The following is a 14,176-nucleotide window of genomic DNA, read 5'->3' on the forward strand; positions in this document are numbered from 1 at the left end:
GCCATATGGTTTACGATTCCTATATACAGTACCAGTAATCGAGCCATACTGCATGTGTGTGGTAATAGCATGCACTCTTTGTAGTAAAAGCATTACTAGCCATCCCAGGTTGCTTCAGATGGAATGTAATTCGACATCCATCAGTAGTAATCTAGTTGTATGGTTTACGATTGCTAGGTCCATGCTAGTTGGTAGTAATCTCATCCATTTGTGTAGTAACATCATGCACTCTATATAGTAAAGGCATTATTTCAACTTGTGTAGTAAAGCATTTACTAGAAGCAGCGATCTAATGATCTTTTTCATGGAAGCATTACTATGTGCACAACTTCATTTACGAGGGAGCATATAAAAGGAAAGTAGGTTGGCTGTTTTGCATGGAGTGCTGCATGGCAACCGTAACTCATTTAATTTTGTTACGGTGCTTGCCAGAAATTTGACCGTGGTTAGCATGTTGGCCGATTTGCGGGGCTTGCTACTATGACATGAAGGCTTCATTCAGACCAGTGATGATACTTTGCGCAACATAAATGGGAAAGTAGAGGCAATCTTCCATATAATGAAGTTTATAATGTATGTGTTTATATTGTACTATAATTGTTTGAATAACTTAGCATATGTTCAGATGCATGATATCTGTAATTTAAGCGCTTGAATTTTAAATATAAATATAATTTTATTAATAAATATGTACCCCTATAATAACTAGCCCGTGCAGTTGCATGGGTAGATGACTAGTGATTACAATCTTGTTTGTGTGCAAGTCAAGCTTCTCTAGTTTACACATAACAACTTGTAGAACATTACAAAATTTATGTTTGCTAATAAATTCTAGAACACTACAACACTTGACATCTAAAAGGAATTTGATGAGTCATGGCCTACTAAAGCAAGTTACATTACTAGTCTTATCTATCTTGACAGACCACACAAGATTACAAACTAAGTACCGTGACAGCCATGCTTATCTAGTTTATGCGTAACAATTTGCAGAAAATTACAAACTTAGTTTCAGAAAAATAGGCAATCTAGATTAGTGTTTGAGTTGTAAAGTAAATAAGATGAGTCATGTGTGCTATCACACCTTTTTGGTGGTGGAATGATAGTGCAACAACAAGGAACTTTAATGACAAGTCCAAGAATACACTTGTAAGTAGTGCCACCAAACATAACATACCAAATTATGATTTTGAGAAGCATCCAAGCACTTTCCACACAAGCAACTGCCAATTGTGAAAGAGATCATGCCATGGCAGCTATAAATAGCCCCGTAGCAAGACGATCATCCTTCCTCACCCATCATTCTCATAAGTAGAGCGCATCATTTAAGCTAAGCAAGAAGTGGTCACTACAAATCCACCATGAAGACCTTTCTCATCCTTGCACTCCTTGCTATCGAGGAGACCACCGCCGCAACTGCAGTTAGAGTTCCAGTGCCACAATTGCAGCCACAAAATCCATCTCAGCAACAGCCACAAGAGCAAGTTCCATTGGTACAACAACAACAATTTCTAGGGCAGCAACAACAATTTCCAACACAACAACCATATCCGCAGCCGCAACCATTTCCATCACAACAACCATATCTACATCTGCAACCATTTTCGCAGCCGCCACTACCCATATTCGCAGCCGCAACAATTTCGACCACAACAACCATATCCACAACCGCAACCACAGTATTCGCAACCACAACAACCAATTTCGCATCAGCAGCAGCAGCAGCAGCAACAACAACAACAACAACAACAACAACAATGACAAAAACAAATCCTTCAACAAATTTTGCAACAACAACTGATTCCATGCATGGATGTTGTATTGCAGCAACACAACATAGCGCATGGAAGCTCACAAGTTTTGCAATAAAGTACTTACCAGTTGTTGCAAGAATTGTGTTGTCAACACCTATGGCAGATCCCTGAGCAGTCGCAGTGCCAAGCCATCCACAATGTTGTTCATGCTATTATTCTGCATCAACAACAAAAACAACAACAACAACCATTGAGCCAGGTCTCCTTCCAACAGCCTCAGCAACAATATCCATCAGGCCAGGGCTCCTTTCGGCCATCTCAGCAAAACCCACAGGCCCAGGGCTCTGTCCAGCCTAAACAACTGCCCCAGTTCGAGGAAATAAGGAACCTAGCGCTACAGACGCCACCTGCAATGTGCAATGTCTACATCCCTCCATATTGCACCATCGCGCCATTTGGCATCTTTGGTACTAACTGAGAAGAGAATAACTCTAGTACTAGATATATGAAACACCGTTTTCTTAGTCCATGGTTTGGTCATTGTAGCGGTGAAAGAATAAAGTGACATGCACTATCATGTAAGAACCCGAACTATACTAGTTCAAACTTGGGAATAAAGGACAAACAAAGTTCTTGTCTACATATTTAGGTCGCATTAATCTAAAGATAACAAAATGAGTCTGAAATTTGAATTAAATTGAAGTATTTTCTTGGCCTTTCAAATTGAGTATTATTAAAGTAGTAAGGACTATCCACATCCTTGGCTTGCCCCTGATCAATTATTTCCAGAGAAGCATTCAATTCATCAATCAATTACATTGATTTTTGTGGCTGGAACTTCTCCTCAACATCAGTATATTCATTGTGGCGGCAAGAATGAGGTACCGGTGCTCTGGAGCAGTACCAGCTAACTGCTTCTCATGTGAAGGGGTACGGGCGCGGGAGAGGTATTTCTGGTGGGCCAAGGGAGTAAGAAGCGACTGTGGCACTGGTACAGACGCCCGGAATGCCCCATAGTTTGTTTTTGGTTTACAAGAAAATGCACATCCATACCGGCCTGGGGAATATCGGACCGTATTGGATGGAAAACCATGTACGGATGGTTGCGAGCGGTTTGAGGGTTAGCTTTTGTAACGCCCGGTTAGTTATGCTATAGAAATTCCGTGCTAATGATGTCACGTCACCACGATTACTGTTGTTAGCCTCACAATGATTCAATCCCAATCAAATTCAAATTTAAAATAAAGGCAAACATCAAAAGTTTTCAAACAATAAAACTAAAATCTTTGAGAGGTGACTAATAATGCATAAGTAATTATGGTGGAGAAACCACACTTTAATAAAATGATGAAAAAAACAGTGGCTTAAACTATTATTTAAATGCTTTTAAAATAGTAAAAATGTTCTAACTAAATTAATTGGGTACCAAACTTTTGGTGGCAATGGTATATTTAGTAGAACTAATTTAGATGCTAATTATATAATTTACAAAATTAGAGTAAATTGAAAAATAGGATAAAATAGAAAAGGAAAGACAAAACAAATAAAAGCAAAAGGGGGCAACCCCTCACTGGGCCTCGGCCTAGCTAGCCACTGCCTAGCTAGGCCGGCCCCGCCGCCTCCCTTAACCCCCCACTCCCCATCAAACCCTAGCCCAATCGCCCCACTTCCCCCACACCCCCTCGTCAGCCTCCCACCTCTTGGTCCCATCTGGATCGGGGAGGGGATCACCCCCATTGACCTCGTCACCGTCGCCGGATCGCCCGCCGGCATCGCCAGGCCTCCTCCCCGCCGCACGTCTCGGCTCGCCTCCCCTCTCACTCCTCTTCCCCGACCCGATCTGGATCGGGAACAGGCAACGAGCCTGACACCCCCCCTTCACATGCGCCGTCACCGTGCGCCACCACCACCGCCTAAAGACCTCGCCGTCGCCGGACCTTGCGTCGCCTCCTCGTATCCCTCCCGACTCGCGTCCTAAAGCCAGGACGACCCCCTTCTCGGCAACGCTGTGAGCCGCCCCCCATTTCCATCCTCTTTCCACCATGTTCACCGCGACGCCCGCCGTGCCCCTCGTCGCGCGCACGCCCACCACCGCGCCAGCCCCCGCTCCGCGCACGACCCTAGCCGAGCCCGCGCCGTAATCCTCTTGTCCGCCCCGCCTTCGTCCCAAGCTCGCCGCGGTCCCGATGCTCCCCCGCGCCCTCTTTCGGGGGCGCCGGCTGCCCCTGTCCTGCTGCTCGCCGCTGCGCCTCGCCACCGCTCTACTGCTACGTTACTACTGCGCTGCGGGCCCCCGCCGCTTCCCGCTGCTTCGCCAGCACCGAATCTCTTGGTTGGCTCCGCCGCTGCTCATGTTTAACCGCCAGCCTAAACGGCCTAACCCCCCGGCTAATGAACCCCCACTAACCCACTGACACCGGTACCCACATCCCCTAATTAACCATTTTTGGGAATTTTGATAATTTTTGTTAAAGGATGAACATATTTAAAAGCATTAATTTTTTTAAAGCAAGAAGAATCTGAAACACTCTGTATCTTAAAAAATACCCTCGGTGTCTCCCATTAAAAAAAGATTGTTGATGTCCATACCTGGTAGTATAAAGTTGAGAAAGTCATAGGGATATCCTTTGATGGTGCCTCCTTCAACTTAGCACTATCATTGAGTGAAACAGAAATGGTGTAATTGTTTTTAGCAGGATATATAAATGATGGAATTGTTGTATACTATTCGAGAGTTCAGGGGGGAAATATGATAGGCCCCTATCCAATAAACATTCCTCAAGACTCTTGTTCACATGGTCACAACATGTTCTAATATAACCAATTCCAAGACTCCCCATCACGGCTAAATTTCATGTTGATGCACCCTTGTCACATTCTCTCTACTCTTCATCCCTCCCTCTCTCCGCCCTGTCTCACCAACGATGTCGATGGCATCCAGAGTTGAGGAATATCTTAATTGTTAGCAAGTCCAGTTAGCTCCAAATATCTTCTCCCTTAAGAAATATTTATTTGCAATATTTCACTCATTTTTAATTATTGTATCTGATGCTGTATTCATAAGATGTGGTAGGCATGAATATTGAACTATGACAGTAACAATAAACAACGTCAACTAATTAGGGCAACTCCAATGCGCCGACACAAACTGTCTGCGTGTGTCCATTTGGGCCACAAATAAATCACGGCCCAACATGCCGACACAAATGGACGAGCGTTTGTTTTTTGTCCGCTTGCGATCTTTTTCATACCCAAATTTGGGCCGGGTTTGCGTCGGTGCGGACACGAAGCAGACACGCGGGACACCCTCCCTTGTCCTCCCCCTGGCCTGCGAGTAGGTGGCACATTGGCCATTGCCCTTCTCTTCCACTGACAGCCAGCACACCTGGCTACCTCTCCCTCGCTGTTGCTGCCCAGTTCCCATGCCCAGGCCGCCCCTCGCACCCACACACCTCCCCCAGCAGCAAGCCATACCTGACGACTATTCTTGCCGGCGTTGGTGGATAGTTTTCGCCGCCGCTGTAGCACCCCAACGTCCAGGCCACCCCTCGCCTCCGCCGCCAGCAGCAACACTCCAAGCGTGGCTACTATGAGATTTAAATTTTATCTTTCAAATATATTTGTGCTAATCTTAATTTTATTTGATTTGTAAACCATGAGATTTTATTTGGTTGTGAAACTATGAAGTATTTGTATTTGGTTGAACTATGTGAACTTTGGACAATTTTTTTATATATACAAAAATATATAAAAGCTGACTGGATACCAGCCGTGCGGACGAAAATGCGTCAACGCGTTGGGCACACTACCAATCAAAATGTGAATAGGGTGAACAAAGCCAACAACACCGACGCAACGAACAAAAAATGACAAAATCCGTTGTGTTTACGTCGATACCTTGGCGTTGCCCTCATACCAGTGCTCATTTAGAAAAAAATATCAATGCTCATTTAGACAAAAAAAATTGCAATCGGTGCTAGTGCTAGCACCTTCTGGTCGGCGCAGCCATTGAAAAGAACAAATCCACACCAACAAATCCCCACCGAGAAGCTCTCCATTGCATGTACTTTTTATTCTGCATCTCCATTCCTCTAGAGCAGCGGCGCTCTTTTCCTCTTCTATCCATACATCCAGCGAGCCCACGAACCCCATTACTCCATGAGTGCTGCTCTTGTATCTATCTGTGCTCCTGCCACACCACACACGCGCCCGTGTCTTCCACAGCCCACGCCGTGGCGTTCCCCTATCTCTTCTTGTTCGTGGCTTCCAGATCGAGCACGGATGCACGTGGTAAGCTCCTCCCACCCCGCCCCTGATCCCCTCTTTTGGTGTTTGTTTCGAAATTGTCAACACCTCAGATCTTGATAAACAATTGGTGGTAATTAATGACATTGTTCTGCTACAGAAGCATTTGCAATGCCTCACCATGACAGATGGAGTTTTAGATGATCACAACCTTGATCAGGAGAAGTTTCTCTTGACCCCTCGGGTCGCCCCCGTGGGCGACCAGGGGGAAACCCTAGCCGCCGGCGCCCAGACTCCCCCGCATCTCCTCCATCCTCGCCGCCGCCAGTAGCGCCGCCGGGCGAAGCCAGGCCGGCAGGGGCGGCGGCGGGGCTCCCTTCCCCTTCCCCCGAATGGGCTGGCGCGGGACGGCCGTTCCAGAGGAGGCGCCGTACTTTTGCGGGGTGCGGTGGCGCTGCAGATGGATCCTGGCCGTGACGTGCACTGCGCGCCGGTGGTTGGGGTTCGTGCTCGCGGCGTGGTGCGGCCGCTGGATCTGGTGGTCGCGTGCGCCGTCGGTCTTGGGTCCGATCCTTCTGGATCCAGTGCCTGATAGCCGTCGGCCGGCGCAGGATGGTGGTTTTTGTCGCTGACCAGGTCGGGTCTTCCTTGATCCGGCGCCTGGATGGATCTACGCCGGAGGTGTTGAGCCTTATGGTGCTTCCCTCTCTGGAGTTTTCGGGTCTTGGCTGCTGCCAGATCCAAAGCAGATGGAGATTGGTGGTACAGGAAGAGGACCGGAGGAAACTTTGGTCGGCTAGCTCGGCCCGGCATCGGCGACGGCTTTGACGTCGTTACCCATCTTGATGGCGAAGTCGAGGTCCCTCCTATCCACCTCCGTCCCGTTCCTGGACGAAAGTCCAAAATCCGTCTTGGATTGGACGGCGGCGGCGCCCTTTGCGTCGTAACCTCTATGGAGGCGCCGTCTTGGGAGGCTTGGGCATTCGGGGGAGTTGCTATGGGTGAAGGGCTTCGTGTGTCAGTTCCAGCAGCGGCAATGGTGTGAAGGTTGGCAGGAGGAGCGGCGTTCTAACCGCGTCAGATGCGTCTGGTAAGAGATGTCAAGTCATGCCTGGCCGACAGGTGCTACGCTGAGTCATGCCTAGTCGGCAGGTGCTACGCACGACAGATCTTTCAGAGTGTCCACGTCGGGATGGACGAGCGCAGAGCGGTGGAGCTGTCTGGCGTCGTGGTGGCGTCGACGGTAGCTAGACCGTGCAAGGTAGATGCAACAGTACAGCTCTGAAGATGGTTTGGTGGCAGGTGGCTGCGGCGGCCTCATACCCGGCAGGCGTCCTGGTTGGGGAGTGCGCCGGACTGGTAGGTACCCCATACCCGGCAGGCGTCCTGGTTGGGACCTCAGGTCTTAGATGTTTAGGTTTGGTTGCGATGTCTGTTTGGTATTAGGCCCAGACTATCAGCGCCCCTTCATCGACTGGATAGGTGTAGCGACAGTTGTTGCTGAGAAAGTGGCTTTAGTCTTGCTGTTGTATGTCTTTGTAAGGTCTTGTGAGAATAATTAATAAAGTGGCCGTATGCATCACCCAGATGTAGAGGCCGGGGGTCATCCTCCTTTTCTAAAAAAAAGATGACAAATGGTTGGGTGACGAAGTAAGATATTTGCCAAATTATTTTATCAATTTTCTTTTGCACAATACAATTAACTTGAATTTTGTTTTAGTTGGTTGATGCTGTGATTCAGATCATGCGTCATGATCATCCTAAGGACATAAGGGACGGGCAACTGGTTTACATTGAGAGGGTGGCCGGTGTCGCTATGCTCGAAAGAGATGGTAAGGTAGAGAACTACCACGAGGCCGCTTTGGCGGGCAGTCATGGAACAACAAAAGGAGACAACTACCTCAGACATGATCTTGTACCATCTAACCATGACATAAACACATTTATTTTTGTAATCATTATGCATGTTGATGTAATCAACTTTGCTGTCCAGGTTTTTCTACCTACGAACATGGCGAACACCCACTGGTTCCTTGTGGTCGTAAACCCCAGAAGGAGGGAGATTCAGATTCTTGATTCACTTTTCAGCTACGTAGTAACACAAGTGGTTCACGTGGTGAGATTTTAAACGTCTTTCTATATAACACAGCATTTAGCATCATACCTAACCTTGAACCGTGAGCAACTTCTCATACAATGGACTTTGGCAGATACGTAGGGTGGAAGCACATCTGAGAGCATCGCTGCGAATCAATGGACCAGAAAGCCATGCATGGCAAGACATTAACGTGACCCAATGGACAGTAAAGCATGTTCCTGTGCCAAGACAAGATGACAAGTCAGTCAACAATATTAGCTTCTAAATATATTTTTCATTGTTAATACGTGAAATGGTGCTAACATAATTAATTTTTGTAGTTCTTCTTGTGCACTCTACATGCTGAAGAACATGGAATTCTTTACGGGAGAAGATCTTACGCTGCGTTATGACCAAGTACTTAGAGTAACACCTAAAATTATGTCAATTTTGTAAACATATGGAACGATACTAACATGTCCTCCCATAGGGCAGGCATACATTGAAAATTATAGAAGAGAGTTGCCTGTTGTCCTTCTTAATTCGCCCTACAACAAATTGAAGTCCATGAAAAGGCTGAAAACGTACAAGACTAGCCTCTCGGATGCAGCTGCGATTGAAGATCATGAAGATGCAAGCAATTAGTCCAACAGTGGTTGATTCTTAGACCTGGAGTGTACACTTGGTTATGAAGCGGTAGATTAGGGTGTGGTTTGGTTTTAGTCCCTAAGAAGGTTTCCTAGCCATGTTCATAGTCCAGTGCGGATTAATCAAGTTGTAATATTTCACAGTACTGGTTCCAAATACTATTCTTGAAATAAATTTGGTCTGCATGGAAGACGCTGAAACATATATTTGCTTTTTACAACCAGAACTTTTGAAGCTTAGGAAGTTTAACTGAATTCTTAAATTTATATTTAAGTGTCGTCGCAGTCTGGACAAGATTCAGAACAATTGCATCGCTAGTTAAAAGTTTCAAAAAATTTGTAACATCGCTAGTTAGAAGTTTCAGAATTCTTTTAACATTGCTTGTTAGAAGTTTCAAAAAAAAAATGCAGCGAGTGCTGAAATATTTTGGCATCACTAGTTAGAAGTTTCAGAAAAATTTCAGCGAGTGCTGAAATATTTTGCCCGAAATTTAGTGAGGCTGAAATATTTTGGCTGAAAGACAAATATTGCAGTGAGTGCTGAAATGAATGAAGTTCAGTTATTTCATCAAAATCTCACCGAAGTGAAAATCATGGTGTCGTGCCATCTTGAGCAGGACCAGACATGATTCAGTATTATTAACAAAATTTGGTCTCACATATACGAGGAAAAAAGGTATGAGCATGAGCATGCAAGATCGGATGGGCAATAAAATAGCTTCACAAGAGAGTAAAATACTTCACGTGTGAAGACTCAATCTTAGTTAACTTTAGAACCAGTTTTCATCCTAAAAGAGGTCCAGTGAGCTACTTATAAGCAATAATAAAAGCGGTCCAGTTCTTTTGGCTGATTTTCAAAGAAACGGGAACGATATCTTTTTGATGATCGTGATTCTCAGGAGACCTACGTGTTGTTACGCAACTTACCTTGGTTTTTTTAAACCATAACTTACCTTTGCTAAACTCTCCACGCCCCCCTCCCCTAATATTCAACCAGGTGGGTCCCCTCCCTTGATTTCCTCCAACCAAAGAAATCTATACGTAGATATATGCCCGGGTTGTTACGATCCCTATAAATAGGGATCCTTTGAAACCTCGTAGATCATAGTTCGTCTTCTGCGCCGCCCAAAACCAGCAAGATAGAAGGACGGAGCAACCCAGGAATCCAGCAAGACCGAACAACGGAGGCAAACATGAATCCTCTGGTAACTCCCCACGATCTCAGCCGCTGGCTATTTTTCATGCCATGATCTTCCTCCCATGATCTCTTGCTGCGACCCCACTCGTTGTTTGCATATTCATGTAACTCAGCACATTTTTAAACAAATTAAGTTTGGGGCGCTAGGGGAGGGCGCTAGGATTTGTTTCCTACCAGATTGGCAGTTCATTGATTAATTCCAGGCTAAATCTTAGCGTCTGGTCTTGTCGATGCCAATTAGTGCAGCGGGCGCTTGCCTTCTTAATTTCCTTCCGCGCGAGTTATGGAAGGCATCGATGGCCCATGTTTTAATTCCATACTACTGACCATGATTAGCGCCTAGAGTTGAGGAGACCACGGTTGGATAGTTTTTTTTTCCAATCTTTATTTTATTTCAGATAAGTGCCTTGCAATAGAGATTACCTTAGATGACCGTTCAAACATAACCAAGTTGAATCACATGATAGTATTTCCACATACATGGAACGCAGCATGCTTGTACCTCATGCAGTAGCGTAGAGCATAATTTTTATGTTGGTATATATAAGATGTGTTCATCTGTCTGAGTGTTTAAATTATTTACCATACTAAATCTAATCACACTTGCACATCCATTGAACCCAGGATGCTTCTTTGCCGCCATATGAGGAGTTCATAAACGGATTAAACACGTAGCAAAGGATGTACACCCAGTTGATAGGACTGGGTGGACTTCTCAAGACACCTAGCATCAAAATTAGACGTGTACTATGCCTGGCCCTCGCTAATTCATATGGTGCAGAGCAGGATGCCTTTATCATCAATGGGAGACCATGTAGGATCACACTAGAAGATGTAGCGCATATAACAGGCATGCCCTGCCATGGGAAGAAGCGTGTCCCTTCAAATCTTGATGATAATATGGAGTTGTGGAAGAAACTGAAAGACCGTAATGACACCAAAATAACTTTCAAAGGATTGCTAGCCAAGATGAAAGTCGACAGCACACCAAATTTTGTCAGGACATTTGTCTTGTACACCATAAGCAAATATGTAAGCCAAACAAAAGAGGAGTATGTGGATAACAAATATATTGGGATTGTTAGAAACGTTGAGACGATAAATGGCACAAATCTTGGACAGCTAACGCTTGACTATCTTATGTATAGCATGAAGAATTTCGTAGATGGTGAGGCAATTCTGGAGGGGAATCTACCACTTTTGCAGGTAATTCATAGTAGTACAATTATCAGTCACCTAACATACATTAAATAATGTATGGGAATGTTTGTAAACTGCTTTTGTTGTCATGCAGACATGGTACTACGAGAAGTTCAGAGTGCGCCAATTGGACTCTAGCATCTCGTATGAATCAAGGTTAAGGCCGCTGATCCAGAACTGGAGTGAGGAGAAGGAAAAAAAGGTTGACAATATAATCCAGAATAATTACCTGGGAGTTGGTGAGGTAAAATGTCAGCACATTTCCTGGATTATGTAACATATATATTTTCTAAATCATACTAACGACACTAAATTGCAGTATGTTCAGGACCTCATGAGGCCTTTCATTCCAGCACAAGATGGTACGCTGGCCAAACCGAAGACTGGCGCTCAGGAAAATGAGTTACATCAGGCACAAATATATATTGTAACATTCCAACTAGTATGAAGTTATATGATTCTAACTGTTTCAAAGTCTCAGATTAAGGTACTCGTCGGACGTGTATTGACTGATTTGCAAGAAGTTGCCTCCCTCGTGCGGGAGTCCGGTACAGAACAAAACCATAAGATGAGCACCCTTGAAAAGAAAATGGATGAGTGCCTTAGGCGTACCCGTACAAATGGCAAGCTCACGGAGGACCTCATCAAAGAATTGAAGGTAAGCCTAGAATTATGAGATTAGTATATATAATTGGAAATTTACGTGTACAAGTTTTTTTCTAATTTAGTTTACTATCAAAACACCCCAGACTAACATGTATTTTTTAAAGAAAAAACACGATGGAATATTTTCAGGAGTGGAGGACATACATCTATCTGACCTCGGGACACCTTCACACCCAATGGAGGCCTCTGTTGAGAATGCTGAGCAGGCTTCTGACCAGGGGAACAAAAGGATGTCACGGAGGGCGCTGCTTAGCACGGTTGTAAGCAGGGAATAAAAAATGATGACATGGAGCCCCCATGAAGATCCTAGATGAAGATTTTGACGTACGCATGTTAAATTAATTATGAAACTATCATTGTCGTTTCGGAAATAACATTTGATCTTCCACGTACAGGATGAAGCATTCGAAAGAGCTGCTGCAAAAATCCAACAGGATCTCAGTGGTGTTCATAAGCTTTTGAAAGAGGTGGATGATATCCAGGGAGCTCCTAGTTTTGATAAGCAAATGCATTACAAAGCCACCACAAGCCTTGAAGATTTCCAGGTGATGCACATTTTACCTATAATTGAGCAAAAATCTGCTAAAGGCTAACACGCGGTTTATTTCGTCTGACAGAATCCGTTCAACAGACGGAGTAAGCAGCACTCTATGAAGGCTATGGGATCGCGAGATCCTGAAGAGCCCCGTGCCTTCATAGATGATGACAGCCATGATGAATCCTTTCAAAAGCAGCAACAAGTAAGTGTGGTTGAATCGACGCCACCAAATCATGGGGGCGAAGAGAAAAGGGTGGTATTGCAATTTTTTAAGAATGACGAGTATGCTTTGTACGACACTGAGAAGAAAAAAAGGAAAAACAAGGCTCCATCAGAGTGTACAAATGATTTCGAGGACACGAACAGTAAAAAGAGAAAAACCGGCTCTAGCAACTTAAAAAAGAGGTCAGAAGTTCCTGAAACCCAGAGGGACCAGCTAGACGTGGTTCGACAGGATTTTGTGGCGCCACTGATCAACACTACAAATCATGAAAAACAAATGGTCTTAGTTGATGACATTGTCGTGCTATCAAAGCATTTGCAATGCCTCACCCATAAAGATGAATCTGAAGATGACGTATGGTTGGGTGACGTGGTAAGATAGTATTTCACAAATTAGTTTATGAAGTTTCATTTTTCTACAATACAATTAACTTGATTATTGTTGTAGGTGGTTGATGCTACGATCCAGCTCATGCGTCATGATCAACCAATTGACACAAGGAACGGCCAACTGGTTTACATTGAGAGGGTGGCCGGCATCGCTAAGCTCGAAAGAGATGGTAGGATAGAGGAGTGCCACGAGGACGCTTTGGCAGGCATTCCTGGCACAACACAAGGCACCACCTACCTGAAACATGATATGGTATTTTAAGCTGACGTAGAACAGATTTTTTTTTATTACTATGCACGTTGATCTAATTATCTGTACACTCCAGGTTTTCCAACCTACGAATAGTTTAAACACCCACTGGTTCCTTGTGGTCGTAAACCCCAGAAGGAAGGAGATTCAGGTTCTTGATTCACTTTTCCACTGTATGATACCCAGAGAAGTAAATAACATGGTTAGAATTTCAACATATTTAATTATAAGAAAGGATTTAATATCGTATGTAAGTATTAGTCGTAGGCAACTTCTCATCCCATTGGGCTTGCAGGTACGTCGGATGGAATCACATCTGATAGCAGCGATGCGAGTCAATTGGATTGAAACCAATGCATGCGAAGACATTAACGTGACGCAATGGTAAGTACGGAATATTAATGTGCCAAAATCCGGTGAGACGTCAGTCAACAATATTAGCTTTTGTTTTTGTTTTAGATTGTTAATATCTGAAATGCTGATCTAACAACATAAAATGTTGCAGTTCTTGTTGTGCACTGTACATGCTGAAGAACATCGAATTATTTACGGAGTAAAACCGAGGTTGCAATATGACGAAGTACGTCGAGTAACACCTAAAATTCTATCATTTTCTGAAACATATGGAACGATACTAACATATCCTCGCATGGAGGCCTACATCGACAAATTAAGAAGAGAGCTACCTGTTGTGCTTGTCGATTCACCCTATGACAAAATGAAATACATGAGTAGGTTCAAGCAGTACCATGCTAGGCAATCGGATGCAGCTGCGGTTGAAGACGACGAGGATGCAAGCAGTTAGTCCAGCATTGTCGTTCATTCTTACATGTGGAGTGTACACTTGGCCATAAAGCGATAGAGTAGGGTGTGGTTGGGTTTTAGTCCCGAAGAAGGTTTCCTAGCCGTGTTCTTAGTCCATTGCACATGAGTCAAGTTGTAAAACTTCAATAATATTGGTTACTATATTTTGCTTGAAATAAATTTGG

At 44.5% G+C, this 14,176-nt stretch overlaps 1 pseudogene; it reads left to right on the forward strand.

Annotated features, from left to right (window-relative positions):
- The first annotated feature begins 1,276 nt into the window (after positions 1-1,276).
- Positions 1,277-2,394, forward strand: LOC125517518 (alpha/beta-gliadin-like; annotated as a pseudogene).
- Positions 2,395-14,176: the final 11,782 nt, after the last annotated feature.

Source organism: Triticum urartu, chromosome 6A (assembly GCF_056163025.1).
Source record: "Triticum urartu cultivar PI428250 chromosome 6A, HENAU_Tu73, whole genome shotgun sequence".
NCBI lineage: Eukaryota > Viridiplantae > Streptophyta > Magnoliopsida > Poales > Poaceae > Triticum > Triticum urartu.